General features: G+C 38.6%; 1 pseudogene; it reads right to left on the bottom strand.

Annotated features, from left to right (window-relative positions):
• The window catches only part of LOC105069320 (otoferlin-like), a 65011-nt pseudogene that overhangs the window by 36710 nt on the left and 9164 nt on the right, over window positions 1-19137 (bottom strand).

The following is a 19137-nucleotide window of genomic DNA, read 5'->3' as shown; positions in this document are numbered from 1 at the left end:
TTATATCACATGATACTGTACTTGAGAGCTTGAAAAACCTATACATAATTTAAAGTATTCTCAGGCAAAAATATTTTTAATTTTCATTAAATGTGAAGCAGATTTTGCTTTCCAAGCCCCAAGCTGGTTATACTAATCAAGAAACAAGGACACTGACCATTATGGTCCTAAATAGAATCTGGAAATTTGGGGGATAAACTAATCATTCAGAAAATAATAGCTCAACAACCTTTAAAAAAGCAAATCAAAGCTATTCTGGGATAGTTTCATTAACACAACAAGGATTTTTTTTATTTTTTCAAAAAACAACCACATCACAATAGGTTTACAAAATAATACCTAAAAAACTTGAACTTATCATTATAATTCATGTTTCTCCTCACCTTTTTTTTGCCATGTCATTTGCAGGATGCAAATGTCTCAGTTCATCAAATAATAAATACATTTAAATAAACCTTAAATTAACTAATTTTTTTAAATTCTGCTGTCCACAGGAGATATGTAAGTAACTAGATGTATGCTACATTATTTTCTTGACAATCCTTTTAACCTACTATGATGAAGGGAAAGAATCCATTATTTAATGAGCTGAGAGTTGTGAGCAGATGTTCACATCAGAGCTAATAAACAAATGTAGGTTTTTATTCATCTCAGCTAAAGATTTCAGAATTAAAAGGACAGTGGTAACCTTTTCTGGGAAATTGCCAGTAACCCTCTGCATATTAACTATGCCTTGATGGGACAGATGGACACCAGCAAAACAGTGACCTAAATTGTTTATCATCCACTCAGAGAGGTGACTGTGACAGCTAATATGAAGTAAATATTTAAAAATTGTATCTATAACTTAATAACAGCCATCCAGGTGGTAAGACAACAGAACTCATCTTTTCAAGTACATCCAGGGAACAACTGGAGTTCAAGTCCTACTCCTCACCCCCTAATTCAGTGACAAGACCAAAACTATTGCCCATACAACTTATTGTGCTTCACTCAAAGTAGCAGGATTTTGACTGGTGATGAAGGCCTTTGTTGTGATACATACAGCTCAAAACTGAACTCAGGCATCATATTGCTTATCCATTCATCTTTTCAATAAGCATTCACTGGAAGCCTACTCCATGCCTGGCACTATACTAGGTACCAACTTGCAGCAGCAACCATGACACACACCCACCCTCAAAGAGGTGGACTAGCTGTGTGTGCTTAGTGCTATGAAAGGCACAGGATAGAAGGGGTTAAGGGCAAGTAGCCAGGCCTTGAAATTGCCTTTGCCAAGGCCCCTTCAGAAAAAGCACTTTGCATTCTTGGAAGCACAGGTAAAATTTGGGAGGAGAGTTTGGGAGGGTAGAGAAGGGGCTGGGAGAGATGTTTCAAAAGACATGAAATAAGAAAAGAACTCTGAAAGATATACTAAAAGTTCTGAACTTCACTCTCAGAGCAATGGTCTGAAAATGTTCATGCAAAAGAGCCATAAAATTAGATTGGCCTTTTAGTCAAAGAAGAAAAGAAAGAGAGGGGTCGAGGACAAGGACGAGGAGAAAAAAAAAGAAGAAAAAGAGGAAACAAGTCTGGATGCAAAGCAGAGAAAAGATTGAATAGGGTGAAAATGGAGCCAGGAAGAACTTTTAAGAAATCACAACAGCAGTCGAGGAGAGAAAGCTGACATTGGCCTGAATCAAGGAAGTGACAGTGGAGAAAAGAGGATGGAATTGAGAGATATTAAGGAGACAAAGCTGGACGGGATGCTTGCCTGTGCTGGGTGTCGGTTTGCTCTATAGGGGTTGAGGGAGTCGGGTGAGTACAGCTGACTTGGGCAGCTAAAGAGATGGTGGTGCAGGCCGTCAAGAGAGGGATGCAGAGGAAACCAGGTCTGGGGGAAGATGACTGTTTAAAGTCTCTGTGGGAAGTCCAGTGGGTGACGTCCAGTGGGCAGCAAGACATGAGGATCCAATGGGCAAGCTAGAAATGTGGGCTAGTGATATGGAGTCAGGTTTCATCAAATTATATATACAGTAGCAGATTCCCTAGCCACAAAGAAGAAAACTTGGAGACATGTTTAAAAAAAAAAAAAGAAAAGAAAAGGAAAGAAAAAGAGAAGAGAGCTAGAGGTGGAGCTCTAAGGAACAAGAACATTTACAATATGGACAGAAAGGAGTTGCTTGCAAAGATTCTTAAAGGAGTGGCCAAAGCAAAAGAAGGAAAATCAGGAGGAAAGTGGGAGAGGACAGCAATGTCCGATGCTGCAGAGGGGGCAAAAGCTGTAAAAGCCCAAGAAAGGCCCCCACAAGATTAGGCAAGAAGGAGGGCTTTGTGCCCTGGGGACAGCAGTTTTGTTTCAATGGCATGATGAGGGGAAAAGGCAGAACGAGGCAGGGCTAAAGATGGAAGAGATGTGAAGAAGTAGAAAATGCAGCTGCAACTCTGGGAGGAGGGGAGAGACAGGGCAGCGGCTGAAGGAGGCATGAAGATCAAGGAGGGTTGCTTCCTTTAATGATAGAAATGTTGAAACACAGTGAAGCCACCCCCAAAGAGCAAAAGGTTAAAAATATCAAATGGAAGCAGCGGAGACACAGGTGAGAGGGAAAGTGGGACTAGGATTCTCCGGACAAGAGACTAAAGCCAAGACCCAAGTGGAAGGATCAGCCTGAAGGGAGGTTAGACACGCTTTCCTTAGACAGACACAAGGCAGTGATGGCCACTGTCATCAGCATCACCTCCATCTTCTCCAGGACGCAGGATTTACAGAATAGGTCTGTGCTGATTCCTAGAGGCTGACAAAAGACCTTGCTAGTGAAAAGATTTCCTGAACCTGTTCTCAAGTTGTAAATTATATCTGCAATCTGAATAAAAGCAAACCCTCCTGAAACTTACTGGTAGGCTCAGAACTCATGAAAGCTGGGGTGGAGGAGGAATGTTTAACCACAGGCCTCTGGGGAAAAGTCCTCGGCTGTGTCGTGTCAGGAGTGACTCACCTAGATACACACACAAGATCTCGCTGCCCTGGGACAGAATCACCTTACTTTGCCACCACTGTGGACGTTATCCCGGTGCAACTGAAGCCTAAAGGAAGGAGCTTTGATAGGAAGGAAGTACTGGGAATGGACTACAGGTCGACCCCGTTGTACTGTGCTTTGCTTTATTGCACTTCACAGACACTTGAGTTTTTTAATCAGTTGAAGATTTGTGGCAACCCTGCAAGGAGGAAGTCTATCAGCATTTGCTTACTTTGCATCTTTGTGATACGTTTTGGTAATTCTCACAATATTTCAAGCTTTTTCATTATTATTATATCTGTTATGGTGATTTGTGATCAGCAAACTTTGGTGTTGCTACTACAAAAAAAATTATGACTCAAACACTCAGAGGATGTTTAGCATTTTTTAGCAATAAAGTGTTTTTTAATCAAGGAAGGGACATTGGGTTTTTTTTTAGACATAATGCTACTGCACACTGAATAGACCACAGTACAGTATACACATAATTTCTACAAGCCCTGGGAAATGAAAAAACTTCATGTGACTCACTTTACTGTGATATTTGCTTTACCGTGGTGGTCTGGAACTCAACCCACGATCTCCAAGGTAGGTTGCATTATCAGAAACTAGCAAGATCTGAGAAATTTAAATGGCAACAAGGAAACTCACTATCTACAGCTGACAAACCAAACACTAAGATGGTCTTCCTGATAAGTCGATTTCACTAAGCTGAAGACCCTAAACACTTAAACACTAATCTAGGTGTTTAGGGGAAGTATTTTATAGATGTGATCAAGCCATACTCAGTAGACTTAAGTCAGGGGGATGATCCTAGATGATCTGACTGACCTGACTGCATCAGTTGAAAGGCCCTAAAAGCGGAGCTGAGACTTCCCTGAACAGGAAGAAACTCTGCTCGTAAACAGTAATATCAGTACCTGATTGTCCCAGCCCGCCTTTCCTGATGACCTGCCCTGCAGATTTTGGACTTGTTAGCCCTCACAATCAAGTCAATTTCTCGCATTAAAGCTCTTAATACATATCTCCTGCTGATTCTACTTCTCTGCTTGAAACTTGACAGATACACATACTAAGGAAAATGATACAAATACAATGTGTTGAGCACTAAAGAAATGCCAGGGGGCCATCACAGTTGGCAAGTCATTCTCAGCCAACAGTATCTCAAAGTATCCCCACAAATGGAAATCAGGATGAAACTACAAGGGTTCCCTGGGCTGGTGGGAGGAAGCTGCCTATGCTGAGGCTGCAGGGGATCCATACCCCCTGAAATTTAGTATATAACAAATTTCCTAGAGAGCTACCAGAATTTAAGGATCACCATTTTAACTGGTTGTATTAAATCCCTGGCCCACTCCAATAACTAAAACAGAAGAAAAGAAGGTATCCACTTTCAGCATTATCCATGCGGACATTGATGGTTTATATGGCTTTGCAGTCACTAAGTTTTATACATGTTAGCCAAAGAACTCAAAATAAAACACAGACAGAATGCTTAACCTTCAGCTAAGATCAAGGGCAGGATAATAATTATGTGGGGGGAAAAAGGCATTTATGTGTTTCTAAACCATAAATCTAGCCACAGTACCCAAATTCACATTGAAAGTAACCTCTTATTTGAATTAACTTGGTATACAAATCGTAGACATGTTTTTGCCTTTGTGTCACAGGGGTTTCACTTTTTTTTTTTTGCTAAATAGAATCTAAAGCAGGCATCTTCAAATGTCCTGGTGTGTGGACTGTTTCTACCAGGAGATGTATTGCCCACCACTGGCCACTGCCACACACCCTCACCAGGAGAGGAATATTGTGATGAGACAGTGGTGGGATGGGGTCCAGTTTTTACCAGCTATTACAAATAAAGTCTGAAACTAAATAAATTTCAGAAACCAAAGCACTGATAATGATACATTAAAAATGTAACACTATATACAATAGTCAAGAAATGGAAGCAGCCTAAATGTCCAATGACAGATGACTGAATAAAGAAGTTGTGGTATATTTATACAATGGAATATTACTCAGTGATAAAAGAAAAGAATAAAATAATGGCAGATGCAGCAACATGGATGGATCTGGGGATTGTCATTCCAAATAAAGTAAGCCAGAAAGAGAAAGAAAAATACCATATGATATCACTCATATATGAAGTCTAAAAAAAGAAAGAAAAGAAAGAGGACACTAATGAGCTCATCTACAAAACAGAAACAGACTTGCAAACATAGTAAACAATCTTATGGTTACCAGGGGAAAGGAGGTGGGAAGGGACAAATTTGGGAGTCTGAGATTTGCAAATGTTAACAACTATATATAAAAATAGATTTTAAAAATTGTTTCTATATAGCACAGGGAACTATAGTCAATATCTTGTAATAACCTTTAATGAAAAAGAATATGAAAATGAATATACATATATATACACACATATGTATATATGCATGACTGGGACATTATGCTGTAAACCAGAAATGACACACTGTTAACTGCCTATACTTCAATTAAAAAATAAAATAAACACCACAAGGCATACCCTTCCTTGGGAGGGAAAAGCAAGCACCTCTCCAAAGGGGCTGCAGAGGGCACCAGGGAGCGTGGTGAGGTCTGCTGGGACCCAGGGCAAGACCTTCTCTGGTCGGGAAGAAGGGGAGGGCCAGATGAGAAGGAAAGGTCCCCTCAGAGATGTGGGTCCGCCCCCAGCCTGCAGGCTGCTCTCCTGAGGAGGCTTAGCCACCCAGGCCAACTCCAGCCCACTGACAGGTACACGAGGATGGGCTTGAGTCCTAAGTGTTGACCCAGCCAGGTCCTTCCAAACCCCAAAGGATGGGGAGGGGCAAAAAAATTATTTTTTTATAAATGCTAAAAGAAATCAATCCTGGATTTGAGGACAACCCCACTCTGTTTGGAGAACCACTGATCTGAAACTCTGAGAGTGCTTTTCACCTCAGCAAAACAAAATGCTCTGCTGTTCGAGCCAGTGGATCAAAACCATGAAAGGGACTACACATCGGGGTGGGCTGGAAGTCTCTGTGTAAGGATGCTGAAATGGATGATGAATGTGGATTATTTACTCATCATCTACCTGTAATAAAGCAACAACACTCCTCCCTGAAGATTCAACCTCCATTATTGACAGGGAACAATTAGCATCTAAGAAGTAAATTGCCTTAATCCATGTCAGCTGAATGACGAATAAAGCTACAACTTTCTTTTTAACCTGACACCATCTATACTGTAAATCTTTTGATGACTCTTGGAAAGACACTAGCCTTTTAGGACTGGAGCAGCTTTAGAGCAGAGAAATGAGTGCAAAGATCTACCTAATTATTATAAATATTTGTTTCCCATCCATTGGGGAATTTTAATAAGTGAAACAAGACATTGTGCTAATGTTCTGGAGTAAATAATGAGCTCTTTGTCATTCAGTTTTGTAACAGTTTCTAGTCATAAAAAGAAATAGGATACTTACTTTGCTGTGATGGTACCATTTAAACTCTCAGCATTTAAAGAATAATATAATGGTATCTCCAAAGCAACTTCAAACTTTGGTAACACTAGAAAAGAAAAGCAAGGATATTTTAAACAATCTATTTTCCTATCATTTTCAGCTTAGCAAACTAGAGACTAGAATTGTTCTAAAGCAGTTTATAATTGCGACTGTTTGAACTTAGGCTTTTTAGGCTCCAAATACATGTTAACACATAGACGGAAAGCACTTCATCCCACTCAAAATCAAAAGCCCTACAAGGCTGGTGACTAGACAGTGACAGTAGGGGCCAGTTGCTGTGGACATTTGTGTCAGTGGAAGCTTCCCACTGATAGAACCTAAACTATGCCCATAACTCTAGATGCAAAACCATCTGAGAGCTGAAAGACAAGGCTTTTTTTTAAAAAAACACCTTTATTATAGATGCACAGTAAACCACATATTTCAGATGTTCAGTTTGATACATTTTGATGGATGTATATACCAATGAAGCCACCACCACAATCAAGATAGCTAACATTTCCATCACTCCCCAAGAGGTCCAAATTTCAAATTCCCAAGTTATCCCTTCCCATCCCTGTTACTCCCTGGTAACTATAAGTTTCAATTGTCACCCATTAGTGTGGACTTACTGCTTGTTAAAATACTTCCACATCACTTGGTAAAGAGCCACTTCTGAGTGGCCCCTTCCCTAACTTTTCTCCAATTTGGTTACTAAAAGCATGTCCTGAGGCCCCCAAACTCTCCTTCTTCTGCATGGGAACAAATTTGCAGTCACAGAGAATCCCTGTCCTCTGAGACTATCAAAGGTCAATCTGGTGACAATCTAACACAATGATAAATGTAGGTTGTTGTTTACAACAATAATAATATGATATTGTTGCTCTGGAACACAGCCCAGTTGCAAACTTAGTAATGTATAATGGGAATCCTACTTTCTTCTCAGCTGGAAAGGAAGCCATCGCAGAGATTCTGATAACCCCGTGCGGCTGGTCCAAAATGCCCAATAAGGTCAGGGAGGGGGCAAACACATGTGACATTTCATACCAAAATCAGGAACAAGAAGGCCCAAGATAGTCCAGATGGTAGCATTAAGGAGGAGGTTGGGTTCAGGCAGTGGCTAAAAAGGTTGACCCCCTGGAGGAATGCCCAGAGATAACCTTGAGAGCATCTGGCAGCTCAGGACCACATCCATGATTTCTAGCCCATCGACAGTCCAAGTTCAACCAGACACTATGGGACACTTAACAAGGGCAGGCAACAGCTCCTCAGTGTCAGCGCATCTTGCAGAAACACCCAGTGTAACACCAAATCATGCAGAGGTAAGAGGACAGACTGATAAGGAAGAAACTGTAAATCCTCTTGATTCGAGAACTTTCTGAAGGGGTTGCTCTCAAACTTGGGTGTGCAGTAGAATGAGCAAGATCCTGAATCTGTGAAGTCAGCAGCCTTAAAGTGGACACCTTTTCTTTATGGCTTAATAAGATCCTCAGATGCTCGGGACACAGACCAAATTTAAGTCACCTCAGCAAGTACTCCCAGAAGGTGGAAGAGCCTAATTTCCCAACATGAGGCCCTTTTAAACTGGAATATTTTCACTGTATCTAAAAAAACTATTCTCTTCATTGAATTTGCATGCTTTTATTAAGGTTAAATATGAACCTGATATAATTATTTAACAGGAAAATTACCAACAGAAAGAAATAACCAACTTTGGAGTATTAAACATGATTTGTGAATTTAAAGCTTTTGTAAACTTGAGTTTTATTAAACTTCTCTATTTAAACTTGTTATAAATACAAGGAAAACCTGTAAATAATCTGGACATGTTGAGAAATAAATGCTTAAATATAATTAGCAGTACTTCTAGTCTGTAATCTGAAATGTAACACATAACTGAAATCTTTCTTAAATGTAACTCCTTATATTGATATAATTAGATAACTATATATATGTAATTAAGTTATAAATAAGAACATATATTTAATCAAATCTTCAAAGCTATTTTTTTAAGGAGAAAGAGGAAGAGGAGGGACTTAGATACCAACCTGGTGCACACATTCAAATCCAAGTGATTGATATCATCTTCATTATCTTTTATAGCAACATCTAAATCAAAGGCTTCTTGATCTTGGATTGATTTTTGGACTCTAGAAGATCCAGACTCTTTCAAATTATAAATAATATTAAGCTGCAATAAATAACAACTTAGTATAAATAATAAACTAGTAGCAATAAACTGCCTTTATCATACATTCTAAATATTAGGTAATGATTCTCTTCGGGACAAACCCAACTAAATTTGTAATCTTCAACCTAGAAAAAATTAGTTTTACTAACTAAGTATCATAATCAACAAATATAATTATGAACGTTTATAAATAATGATTTTTTAAACTGAGAAATTGTTACATAACATTCCAAGTATGCTAGACCATCGTGAATGATATTGATGGTTATTGCTTTTTCAAAGAATGTAAAACATTCCCTTGAGGGTAAAAATGAAACTACTGCCAACTTTCTTGAAAGCATCCACTAATTTCTAAGTTCTCCTGCCCAACTGGAGTCATTTTTCACAAACTGGAACCTTACAAACTATCAGTAAGATAAATCAACATGTCTTCATCCAAGATCCTTGGTTGAACAGAAACTTGTTCAACTGCTAAGGATTCTTTTTGATCATAAACTGCTTTCCAAAGATGATGAAATACATGATGGATTTCAAGTCAACTGGGTCTTTTTCAGCAACACCAATTTGAATGGTGCTGTGGGGACATGTGGGGCAGTGTGAGGGCCAGTGTTTTTCTCAAAGAGATCCTAAGATCAGAAGCTTGGGAATGTACTCAAAATTCCCTAGGCCTGCCTCATGCCAAGTTGAATCGGAATCTATTTAAATTCTTTACCTCTTCCACTTTCTTTGATACCAAGATTCATAAGCCTTACTATCACTATGTAATACTGTATTTTATTTTACTTATACTTAAATCTGTCTCTTTCTCTCACACATATACCTCAGAACTCAACATTTAGCATCCACTGTGGATTTACATACTTTAAAAACCCCTCTCTCTAAGCCTTCATCTTTCAAACCTAAGAGTTCCAACTTTTGATTGTGCCTCACCTAGATCATACAATCCTTCATTCTCTTCATCATCTGGAATATCTCAGCCTGGACATTCCCCAACTTTTCCTAAACTACAATTAAAATTGTAGGATATTCTTGGAGTATTCTTGGAGTCTCTCATCAAACTGGAAAGACAGCCTCTGTGATTTTCACTGCCCCCTTTCCTGTGATGCGCAATTTTCCTTTAGAGACCAATCTCATCAGGAAATAAACACAACTATGAGGTTTGTCCTCTAGGTCACAATTAATATCCAGCTACAACTAAGTGTTAAGAGTTTATATTTGGCCCATAGTAGAGATCAACTGCTCACACAGAGAACTTCAAGAGATCTTGCAGTTTATTTCCAGTAGATTGCTTTCCATTACCCAAAAGAGGTGAACACTGACTGCAAACCTGAGTTTCTTTGCCCTCCTTTTTCCTAGAGCACTTATAAAAATATCAACTAAAGGAAATGTCAGTACCTATTCCCAGGTGACCAGCATTTTTGCAGTTTTCTTTGCTATTACGAGAAGTGCCTAGTGGTCCCACCCTTTGTCTTCTGCATGTAGGTACAGACATGGGACTGGTGAGTGTGCTGACCAGTAGGTACCATATTTACTGCAATGTCCTTCAAACTTCAAATAAAAATTGTCTGGATTCAGTCATTTATCTACATTTGGCTTATAAGGAATGAATTCCAAGCAATATGGTGGTTTAAGTATATATGATTTTTCAGTTGTATCTAAAAATAACCAATGTGTTTACTTTTGGATTTACTCTTTGCTTTGAAAGACAGCTCAGGAGTGACAGTTTTCACATGGTCTTTGTCAGTAAAGATCAACACAAATTATTCGCTCTTTCTGACCTTTTCATTGAATACTTTGAATACTGTTCCTTTTAACTGGGATTTTTCCTTGATTTTTAAAAGACATTTACTGTGTTTTGAGTATCATACAAAATAATCTTCACATTATTTGGAAGCTTCCAAATTATACCTGACTATGTGCCCTACTTTGCTAAGTGTTTCTGTTCCCCCAACTAGAACAGTTGTACTGGTTTTTGAAAATGTACCTTTTCTCTATAACAGCCTTATTTTTTAAACTTTCTCAGTAAATCTTCCAAGGTTTGTTTGGATTTTTTTCTAACTAAGCAAATGATCTTTTTCAGCACTGTTACATATTATTTTGTGTCCCATGAACATGGTTAAGTCCCTACGATTTTCATGTATTAAGTATAATAACTTCCATTCAGGATTTTACCTACTGCTTCCATTTTATTCCAGCCCAATTACACCATAAAGGGTCAATTTCTTCAGATTTCCTTCCTACACCAGAGCACTGAACACATCATGCTCTACTTGCTTTATTTACTATAATATAAAAATTTACATCAAAGGGGCACATTTCCTATCTTCAAGTCAATTACTTGTAATATGTTAACCTTTATTTTTTTAGATGAACATTAAGAAATTTTAAGTAAAATGCAACTTATCAAGTCACAGTAGAAACTCTACCAAGTGTCACAATTTCTGAGCTGTATTTTAACAAAAAAAAGTGAGATTTCCCAACAATTCACATGAATCATATTGGAAGATTTTAATTCTCACTTCAAAAAGCATATAATACTCAAGAGTAATTTCTTCCAAAGGGTTATCAAACCATATAGTTTCCATCTACTCACTAGCTAGTAATCTCTCTAACTCCTTTTATTAAAGAGAGTGATTTATCTTGCCTAAGTCATAGAAATTAATCATTAAAAATTTTACATTATCTAAGTTAAAGATTGACCAGTGCCCCAAACCAAAGAACTATTACAGCAAGTCATAGTTAACAAACAAACATAAACATAATTACATACCTGACAAATAGCAAATCCAAAACCACTTGCAGAAATATTAACTGCCATTGGCTGCACCACAGCAAGCTGAATGAAGTGGAAAAAAAGTGAGTAAGGCTAACTGTCCATATCGAGGTCCTTCCAACCAGCACAAGAGACCACCGTTACCCCTCCCTGGGAGTCTAAGAAATCGGCACTCTAAAGCTCTAAGAAGTTTACAACGCACCCTCACATGTCAAAACTGATGGGTCAACCAGATAAGGGAAGGGAAGGCCGAGGAAGGACACATTCATGCTGTGGACAGGTCTGCCCTTCTGCAGAGGCCGAAGCAAGAAAGACAAGAAACAGAAGTCATTTCCCTCCTCACGCCTCCCTCAGCATCAAAGTCCCTGGCCTTCCTGAGAATACAGTGGGGCATCATCACTGACTAGTCCAACATTTAGTCCTTCCTTGTCCTTTGCCATCACCCCTCCTCTTTAGTTTCTAGTCCTGAAGTTATCCACTACCTTCAACTTCCTACAAGGTTAACCAAGGGAATAAGTTAGGGTCTAGCATAGTCCTTTATTCCATTTGAAAGAAAGAGTTCCACTACTGGTTTCATCAATTCTCTTAAGAGGACATGTGGTGCAGCCAAAAAGAACGTGGTCTTTGATTTCGTGGGTTAAAATCCTAGTTCTGCTGTGACTAGTAACATGATCTTGAGCAAGTTACTTAAACTCTCTTAACCTTAGTTTTATCAAGTGTACCTTGGGGATAAAAGTACTTACTTCTTAGTCTCAGTTTAAGAAGTAAACGCAATAGTACATGCAAGGAAATCCAGCACAGGGCCTGCCAAGAACAGGAACTCAGCAGGTGTTTGTTCCTTTCCCAATAAGACAAGGCCCATGTTTTCTGCTTTTCCCAATCTTTCCAAAGTTCTCAAACCCTCCTCCCCTCCCCAGCTCAACATATTCAACCAAAGGACATTCCTTCCTCCAGCACAGGGCTGGGAAACAAGCCTTTGTTGTAATCAACAGAATGGAAATAAAGCTCTATTCCAGCAGAAGGAATCATCTACATAGAAATTCAGATAACCAACCACCCCTTGTCCCCACCTCTGCCGTCTGGAGGAGAAAGCGGTTCTGTGTGTCAATCAGAAACTTTACAGGACTTGGTGAGCTGGGCCCCATCACAGTCACTTAGAGGTTTGTCCTTTCTGTGTTCATTAGGGCTACAGGTTCAGACAGGGACTTCAAGGCCACAGTGGTGTCCTGTTGAGAAAAGAAAAAAGCTTGTGCATGTGAGTATCTATCAAGGTCTCCACAGCATGAACTTCAGTTTTGTTTAGGACACCTCTACACACTCATCCACCTTCCTTGGGAGTGAACTCTCCTTGACTCATCTTTGCATCTGCTTGACCTGGAGTACAGGAAAGGCTCAGAAAACATCTGCTGAATGAAACCAAACTCCTTCTGCAACAGGTACCACAAATGAAAAATGGCTAATAAGACAGGCAACCAATTTATCCCAAGTAAATATCAGATATGATGTTTATATCAGTGATGAGAAAAAATTAAAATTAGTAACTTAAACATTTCATTTGTAATATATATATAGTTAGTTAACTAGTTAGCTAATTTTATATATATATATATAGTATATACACATATACATATACATATAGTTAAAGAAATTTAAAGCGATCATCACTCACCTGGGTAGATGTGAAACCTCCCAAGCTATTTCTTTGTGTGCTGAGCCACCTCATAATCGGGATTCCCTTGGCAGCCTGATGCTGCAGGGAAGTGTGACAGCAGAGCATACGCCGCAACTTCAATATCCAGGGAGCTTGGCTGTCAGGATTCAGAAAGTTTGGACAATGATGACACCCAGAATTGCATGCCTCCTGCAAGAGAAAAGTAGTAACAGTCTGACCAATTACAGAAAAATTACATTTTATACCATTAAACACTCCTACACTGGTCCAAGATCTCCTTGACCAGCATAAAAAAATATATACTTCTATATATGTGTATATTTATACCAAGCAAATATATGTATATCCATACACACACCAAAATGTACTTACATGTCCCCTTTTAAACTATTACCAACATACAAATTTTCATCCTTTTCCTATTACTTATATTTGAGGATGTTTTGATGGAAATATTTTCCCAAGAGAAATTCCATATGTTTGGCTAAGACCAAACAACTATAAATTAAAAAAAAAAACAAACTGTATTCCAGACCATCCCAAAATATTTTAGGACATACTGGAAAGAATCCTGTTCTGGGAGTCTGCCGTTAACCAGCTCTAATGTTCTGGGAAAGTCTCTTTTTTTCATTAAATGAAAGTTGGTATTATACATTCAAAATCCAAGACCCCAGGAAAAAAATGAGAACCCTGGACAACTCTATGAGCTTCCTAGACATATTCCCGCTAGCCCCTCGAGGGACATCCCAGTCCGTACACCCTCCTCTCTCTCAAATATTACTACTTAGAAGATGACTACACTTGGGTGGAATGTGAAAAAACTACCACTCGGCCAAGCAGAGAAGCAGAAATGCCAAGGCCTACTTCAGCTTCTGTGCAATCATCTCATCTCCAGCACTGCACTAGGTACTGAGGATTTAATCTAAATTACGACTAATAACAAGGCAATACTTCTTACAGCCTCAGAAGTCTCTAAATATTTTCCAGTTACCCTTTCTTGAATTATAAGAGATGTGAATCGGTCGACATTACCTAAAATTATTTCTGCCCACCCATTCCCCCCTCAACACACACACACACAGACACACACACACACACAACCCGGGATCTCTGACCACAGAGGCCGTTTGGGAAGTAACAACACCTACACTTGTCCTGTTGTAGCCCATAAGCAGTCCCCATCCCAAAACTGTTAAAAAACTATATACCCACCTCACAGCATTTTTTTGGCATTTGCATTTCCATTAATAAAATTAATTAGCATTTGCATTGCATTATTAAAATTAATTAGCATTTTAGTTCACATTTCTGAACACTTGGTATATGGCAGTCCCTGCACATTATCTCATTTCATCCTCACAGCAACCTGAAAATAGGTGTTATTCCCATTTTACAGTTAGGGAAACTGAAGCTCATAAAGCTAAATTACAGAGCCAGAACTTGAGCCCGAGTTTCTCTAAAACCCACAGCGTTAGTGACCGCCGAAGGCCACCAAACCAGAAATGACATCAGACAACTCAGGGTAACTGACATAGGGCAGAAATATCTAAAAGAAAGAAACACCGCAAGACCAAAATTTTCTGGAAAACTCTTGGGGAAAGTAGCAGCAGATGGCTACATCACACCCATTCTGATGTTTCATTTTCAAAAGATGTAAAAAAATCCACTTAGTACGAAATCCGCTTTGTATCTGGTTTACAAAACCTGCTCCCATCACGTACATGTTTCATGACGTGTAACGGGTCACGGCGTTACCTTCTTGTTCCGCTCTCCCTGTCAGCATATTCAAAGCTTCCTTGGCTTTAGGGCTCCTCACAGATGACAGCGCATAAGTTACAAGAGCCAGCATGTAATTGTCTGAAATTCCTCTATCAAATTCAGTTGACAGACTCCTGCACATCAATATTAGGCTGGAAAGAAAAATATATATATATTCTACTATTCAAAATAACCCATTACCACATTTTTAAATAAAAAGCATTTTCAAACATTCATTCAAAAAACAATTTCAATGTCTGTTAAGCACCTGACTTTGTCCTAGGCAATGGGAACCACTGATGATCACAGACATTTAAAGATCTGCCTTGCAATTTGAAAATAACACTGCTTTTCAGGTTTTATAAGCAAATAGGCACTATTCCTTAGAGGGAATAAAAAATATGAAGTATTTGCCAGTATTTCTCCAATTGAGTATCATGAACTAAGACGAGAGCATTCAACACAGCCCGAGAAGGATATTTCTTATATTTGATCTCAGGTGTTGAAGCTCTAAATTCAGCTGGAAGTTTATCTTCTACATGCCCAGTAATAGGCTGGGAAAACAGCAGTAGCTTAATATAGACAACGGCTGTTTTTGATCATTTGCAGTCTGCATGAAACAGTAAAGGCGTCAAAGGACAGCTCTGAGGCAAAATTAAGCTCATTAGCGTAACTTTCCATGCCCACTTGTTTTCACCCAGACATCCATGCCCACTTCAGACACTTTTTAGAGTTTGGGTGTTTTTTTTTTTTTTTTTTTTTACTAAATTTGCAGACATTATAACTGCTCCATGATATTTTAGAAATAAAACAATCCTTCACAACCGAAATTTGGAAGAATTTTCTGTCCCCTAAGAAGTTAACTTCCCAATGATAAAATATGTATTGACTTTTCACACTAGTAACATCATTTACATTAGGACATATTTTTAGAATTCTCTCAGTTACTCTGAAAGAGTAGATCAATGTTTTTATTCTTAGATTTTGGAACGTGACCACAAATGCAAAGTGCAAGAGTACTCAAATTCAAGACTTCTAATGTAACGTAAAACCGCAAAACTCTGTTTCTGGATGCATATTTGACCCATCAAGATCTACCTTCCTTGTGATTTTCTACCCATTATTTATTAAATTACAGATTAAATACCTGATACTTTTTATAGCCCAGGAAAGAAGTCACAATATAAGCCGTAAGGGTTACTGGACTATTATTGCCACCTTGAAGTTCACTGTGGATCACTCTTCCAGGTTCGCAAAATTCACCACTCGACTTCTGACGTCCTTTGAGCCAAGTGTATGTTCTGTGTAACACGTTCTGATCAATGTCTATGTAAGGATCAGCTTCAAGGAAACATTGCAAAACAAAAGCTGACAACCTTGGTGAAAAGGGGGGGGGGGGGATTACATAAAATACGCTTTATAAAGGCCTCCAAATTACACTGAGCAAGAAAACATCAACATAACAAGACATTTTTCCCCATCAGAAGATTGAACAAAGGGCAAATCCCTGAAGAAAGAACAAAGGGAAGACAGACGACAAAGAGACAACAAAGTAAACAACTCAGCTGGGCCAGTGGGTGTGGTTTCCACTTACAATGGCCAGGAAATTCCCCGTCAATTCACAAAATATCAGAGTTGGAAAAGAACGCAGAAACCATCTAAGCCTGCCTCATTATTTTATAGGTTGAGAACTGGATACTCAGAAAGAGTTAAATAAATTGTCCAAGGTTATTTATCTTTGGACTATTCCTGGTATTTACCAAGAAGACCTCATTACATACTTTGTTCAACCCTAAAGCAGTGGATGAAGTATATATAGTTCACAATCAAACTGTTGTACTTTGAAGTAGAGGAAATGGATATTTTTTTCTCCTATAGGACAGGAATCAGCACATTCCAGCCTGTGGGCCAAACACAGCCCACCGTGTGTTTATATGTGACTCCCCCTCCCCAACCCCTAACCCTGCACCCAAGAATGGTTTTCAAAGAGAGAAGGAAAGAGAGAGAGAGTGGAAGGGAGGGGGAAGAATATGCATCAGACTCTATGTGGCCTGCAGTGCCTAACATATTAACTATCTGACATTTACAGAAAAACTGTGCCAATCTCTGCTATGAACACTCAATATTGAACATCACACAATAAAACCCTGAGACCTATTTCTGGATCTATATCCATTCTATTTAAGGATCTATAGCCTGACTCGTGCCAAAAGAAAATGTGAAGCAGATCTGTTTCACACTGTAAAAGACTGAGTGTGGTGAATATTACTAATATGCAACATTATGCAGTTCTCTCCCACTTTGAGTACGCAGAATTTGCTTTCTTGCCCTCTTGAAGTTACACATGGCCATGGGACCAGCTCTGATCATAGTAAAGTGGTAAATATTACATCGAGGCTGAAGCTTCTAATTGTCAGCGCTGGATACACCGGCCTTCTCTGAGATGGTGGCTGAAACAAAGACTGCCATGCCCCCTGCTGACAACACACAATGGAAATGCAGCATGAGCACAAGAGAAACTTGTGGATAATAAACTACTGAGATGTAGAGGGTTGTTGTTATCACCATACACCTTGTCTAACCCTACTGATACAATTAGTCTTTTTCTGAGTGAAAAATGAAACTGAAGATAGTACAAGGAGACTAATCATCCAAAATCAGCCACACAGAGATTTCATGCTGGAGAAAACTCTGGATGTTCATGACTTAATCCCATCACTGTGTTTTTCACAAAAAATAACCTTAAAGAAACTACACTGAATTAACACAAAGTTTGTGTTGACTGTGTCTGATTAAAAAAAGAACTATGTCACAATCACCCTGTATTTCTAACCAATTTTTCTTGCCAGCTGCGCTATCATCATAAAGTATTATATTGCAGCTTTTCCCACCAAAAAAGATTTATGACTTACTTTCTCTAAATAAAAACATCTGATTCATTAGGGTTTTAAAACCATTTTTTAAAAGGAGAATCTCTTTTAAAGCCAGGGTATGGGGAAAAGCAGCTTCCAAGTTGATACACAGACACATCTGTCAATTTCATGGCCATTGTGACCTAGTGAGAGCCCTTTCTGTGAAATGGATCTGTTCCATTAGCAAAAACACTTACCACATGCTCCCAGAAGGGTCACCATCCCCAAAAGCACTGAAAGAGCCATCTTCCCTCTAATAGAGTTCTCTCTGGTAACCTGAAGACATCAAAATAGACAATTAATGTATCAACTTGCAATGAATGGAAGCTTCTAATCATGACTTCATATGGGGAAACATGGGCAGAGAATGGGAAAGAAAAAAGACATCAAATCAACTAATATTGAGTAATTTCTATATTATGTGCTGTGGGAGAGTAAAAACATTAATAAGACTTTTCAAACAGAATGCATAAAGTAAGAACTGCAATATCCCCAAATTAGAATAAATTCAGATGAATACAATATAGACAACTATTCTAGCCATTCCAAAGCAAGTAAATTAAAGGCAGAGTACTTAACTCTGTAAAGCTAACTACAATGGTTTCAAATGCTACCTAAGAAAAATGCTAGCTATAGTATCATAATTAAATTTTAAGGCTAAAACAGGAAGTAAAAATACTTTCTACTCTTAGGAGAGCAATAAAGAGGAGAAAGTTGCTAAATAATCTAAGACAATGGCTCTAGGATTTTTTGGTTATGGCCAACTGAGGTAAACCCAAAAACCAACTCGTCTGCTCAAACATCAACTCTAAGTTCTCACTATAAAAAAAGGAACATGGTGGTGGTAATGAAATCTCACTACAGAACTAAATTGGGGAGGGGGTTAAGGCACTTGTATCTGCTTTAATAAAAGGAGATGCTTCGTATCTGCAAAGATGGTTACAAATAAGCAGATGCTTCATATTTGCAAAGCAATGCATGCAGATCTCAAAGTCCAGTGACTGGGAAGTCACAGGCCAAAGACTGAAAGATTCACCAGACAATCTCAACAAATTAACCTGCTAAAAATGAAATGAAAATAAAATGAAACTAAAATTTAATTTATCATTAAAAAGCAAGCATAAGCAGGAGCAAAAACATTTCCAACTCAAGGCTTTATCAATGATTCTCTGATCACCAAGAATTCTTCCTGCAAACTACAGGATTCCACCACAGGAGGTGAGCGCACACAGAATGCACCCTGCAGCCCAGCCATGGAGCACCTGGCACCATGATTATTTGTAAAATGTTGAATTCAATCCCTAATAAACTCCAGTAACAAAAAAAAATTTACTGTATGAATACCACATTT

The sequence above is a fragment of the Camelus bactrianus genome, chromosome 29 (assembly GCF_048773025.1).
Source record: "Camelus bactrianus isolate YW-2024 breed Bactrian camel chromosome 29, ASM4877302v1, whole genome shotgun sequence".
NCBI classification, from domain to species: Eukaryota; Metazoa; Chordata; class Mammalia; order Artiodactyla; family Camelidae; genus Camelus; species Camelus bactrianus.
The sequence above is the reverse complement of the archived record's forward strand: the minus strand, read 5'-3'. Positions and strand labels throughout refer to the sequence as shown.